Raw genomic sequence first — 4,365 nt, forward strand, 5'->3', positions numbered from 1 at the left:
AAATTTACGTAATTTATAAGGTTATTAATTTTTAGATTGTATTTAATTTTATTTATTTTTATCGATAAATAATAGGATGGACACTATTTATGACGAAACTAATAAAAATTATTTTTAAATTAACAAATTCCTATATTCTTGATGAATAACAAACGTTTAATTAAAAAAAGTTTATTTAAAAATTTTAAATTTACACTAACTAATTAGAAAATTCTATTTAAAAATTTGAAATTTAAAACTCTAATACTAATTCCTAATTAAGTGGATTCTGTAAAATATGTTTACGTAACTAAATAAATGAGAATAAAAAAGAAATTAAAGCAGCCATCGAAAATAAAATCTGTGCAATTTTACATAGACATAAGAAGGCATTAATTTCATATTCTATTTGGTAAGTTAGACATGAGAAAAAATTGTAAAAAAATTAGTGTCTCAAGTTAAAAATTAGTGTTTTCGCATTTTAGAGAGACACAAAATACATGTTTTTAATGGGTGTTTGTGTACGACTATGTCTTTCATATTTTTGTCTCAGTAAACAAACAACATACATGTACTCCTGTGTCTATATTTTGATGGACATGTATACCAAAAACAGACGCGTCATATGTGTACTACTTTATTTTTTTAATAATATAAAAAAATTGATAATAAAAAAGTATTATGTATAATGTATATATATTTTTAATTGGTTAAAAAATTTATTTATTTGATATTTTTAGGTATATATTGAAAGATACAAGAAGTCCAAAGAGAAATAAGATTAGATTGCAAAGGGATGTAAGACTGAATAGGAAGACTATGCTACTTCAAAAGAGACATGGTAAGATAAACATGATAGATTGTAATTATCACAAAGCTAAAATTTTACTTTTTTTATCTTTAATACTACCTTCATAATATATATTCATAATTCAGCTGATTCAAACATTTAACATATATTCATTTTTCTTTTTTTATAATATAAAATACTTGATGTATTATCTCTAATGATTACAGGAGCAAGTACATTTAATTCAAATTTAGATACTAAAAAAAGAATTAGAAGAAGTGTGCATAGCTGAAAAAAAGACACCTGATACAAAGAGAAACATTTTTGAAGGAATTGACTACAAATCTTTCAAAATTTTTTCAAGAAGTTGAGAATATTACTGAAAATACGACTATTATAGATGATTCTGTGCAAATTTAATACCCAGCCATATTCGATGTTGTTGAGAATACAGGTAATTTAAGAGGTAGAAATATCAGCACTTTAAGACTGAATAGGAAGACTATGCTACTTCAAAAGAGACATGGTAAGATAAACATGATAGATTGTAATTATCACAAAGCTAAAATTTTACTTTTTTTTTTATCTTTAATACTACCTTCATAATATATATTCATAATTCAGCTGATTCAAACATTTAACATATATTCATTTTTCTTTTTTTATAATATAAAATACTTGATGTATTATCTCTAATGATTACAGGAGCAAGTACATTTAATTCAAATTTAGATACTAAAGAATTAGAAGAAGTGTGCATAGCTAAAAAAAAGACACCTGATACAAAGAGAAACATTTTTGAAGGAATTGACTACAAATCTTTCAAAAAATTTTCAAGAAGTTGAGAATATTACTGAAAATACGACTATTATAGATGATTCTGTGCAAATTTAATACCCAGCCATATTCGATGTTGCTGAGAATACAGGTAATTTAAGAGGTAGCAATATCAGCACTTTATTATTTACTATTGTTATGCTTTTTATAAACAAAAAATTATCGTTTAGTGTTCAAGTTTTAAAATTCAAACTAAGATATGGTTATATATTATAATTTTTGTATTTGAACATTGATTTATTGTAAAACTTAAATCTTGAGGTTGGCATAATGAAATTGTATTATATGATCTCATCTTTTTAATCCATAAATTGCATTCTTCGTAATCTTTTATAAATATTATTTTTATACTTAACATGGTGAAAAAAGGTATATTTTTATATAAATTATTTGTTGCAGATATAACTAAAACAATTTATTATCTTGGTGATTATTAGATGTGATAGATATTGATGACCCATAATTTTTTGTCGGCACTGCGACGCCATGATATGGTATGAGGAGAGATCAGAGAAGTCCAAAACATGATCCAATTTTGAGTTCTCAATATGTTGTATGCGAGGGAAGGTACAACTGCCGTTTTGAAGCACTTGATCGGACGCTCAGGAATCTTATGTCAGTTACCGATCAACATAAGACTCATAAACCATTTGGTGGTAAGATTGTCGTTCTAGGAGGTGATTTCAGACAGATACTTCCGGTGATTCCGAAAGGAAGTAGACACGATATATTAGCATCCGCTATTAACTCATCCCAGCTGTGGTCATTTTGTAAGTTTCTGAAACTGCATACGAATATGAGGCTTCTAATGTCTTCTTTGGATCAAGATGAAGGTGAAATGAAGATATTTGCTAATTGGATACTTGATGTTGGAAATGAAAATATTATCTCTGTTGTTGGTGATGAATCAGAAGTTGAAATTCCAGATGATCTATTGATTACAACTACTGATGATTCTCTCTCTCATTTGGTAGACTTTGCATATCCAAATTTGTTGCAAAACATGTCAGATTACATGTATTTTCAGAGTAGAGCAATTCTTGCACCCACACTTAAAAGTGTCGAGAAGGTAAACGATTTTGTCTTGACAATCTTTCCAGGGATGGAAAAGGAGTATTTGAGCTCTGACACAACATGTCAAGCTGATGAGAATGAAGATGTAAAACAAGAGTGGTTCACACCAGAGTTTCTAAATGACATCAAATGTTCGGGACTACTCAATCACAAGTTGACTTTGAAGCCAGGAGTCGCTGTAATGCTACTGCGAAACATATACCAGACTTCAGGTTTATGCAACGGGACAAGATTAATAGTTACAAACTTGGCAGCAACGTAATTGGAGCGACGGTAGTGACCGGTAGAAATATTGGAGATAAAGTGTACATTCCAAGAATGAACTTGATCCCTTCAGATTCAGGATTGCCATTTAAGTTCCAACGGAGACAATTTTCATTAATAGTATGCTTTGCAATGGCCATTAACATGAGTCAGGATCAATCATTATCACATGTACGGCTTTATTGGCCAAAATCAATGTTTATCTATGGACAACTTTATGTTGCTTTGTCAAGAGTTAAGAGTCGCAGTGGCCTCAGGGTTTTAATTCTAAACGAAGACGGCAATCCAAAGTCATCAACAACAAATGTCGTGTTCAAAGAGGTTTTTAATAATATTTAGGTAAGAATAATATTATTTTCATTTTAATAGCATGTTGTGATTTACACTTTTGTATAAATCTTTACTATAGATATAACTAATTTATCTATAACTCTTTTTTCAAATTTGAAATAAAATGTGTAACAAGGAGCACAACATCCAATGATTTTCTAATGAAGTTAGTAAGATATCAGGTTGTTGATAAATTTTTATTAGCTTTTTGATATAAAATTTAGGGTAAAATTAACATGCTATTATTACAGTTATATATGTTCTTATTTTTTTTATCTCCCTCCTTATGGTTCAAGAATATTATAAACTTCGAACTCTTCTATTCACATTTTACTTTGAATAAAGATAAAATAACATATTTTACATGTTTATTATATAACGATGATGATAGTGTTATACTAAATTTAAAAAATATATGATTATAAAATATTATTTTTAATTTAATTTATCAAATTTAAATATAAGCCCGTGCATCGCACGGGTTTAACACTAGTAAAAATATGTTTTAAGTGGATGTTGAATAAAAAATCTCTCACTAAATACAAAAGATTCTTAACCACTAAAAAAAATCATTAATTGATAATTTAATTTTTTTTTACATAAAAATCAGTTATATTTTAAATTATCGTCAAGTTATATAATAATGTTATATATTTTTTTAACCCGTAGATAGAGTCGGATACCCGTAAGTTAATAGTGGATAGGATTAGGGTTAGGATATTCTCAACTCGCAAGTAAAATAAGATTAAGTTTATATAAAAAATTCAACCCGCAAATGGAATTAAGGTTGGATCTAAACCCTATCATACCTTACCTATTAGGCTATTACTACCCCTATTCACTAGGGATCTAAGCATTCATGTATAAATCGAAGCAGTTTGAATCGTTTTACTATATTCCCTGCTAAATTGATATGGTCCCTTGATCAAACCCTTATTCGATTTATATAGAATGGGAACATGCATGTAATGTTTTTAATTTTGGGTGATGTATGTAATATTTGCCATGCTTATTGGAGTGATTTATTCAATAATATATTTTTAATTTGTATTATTTAATAATCATTAAAAGTTATATACAAATTAGTAATA

The sequence above is a fragment of the Arachis duranensis genome, chromosome 3, assembly GCF_000817695.3.
Source record: "Arachis duranensis cultivar V14167 chromosome 3, aradu.V14167.gnm2.J7QH, whole genome shotgun sequence".
NCBI lineage: Eukaryota > Viridiplantae > Streptophyta > Magnoliopsida > Fabales > Fabaceae > Arachis > Arachis duranensis.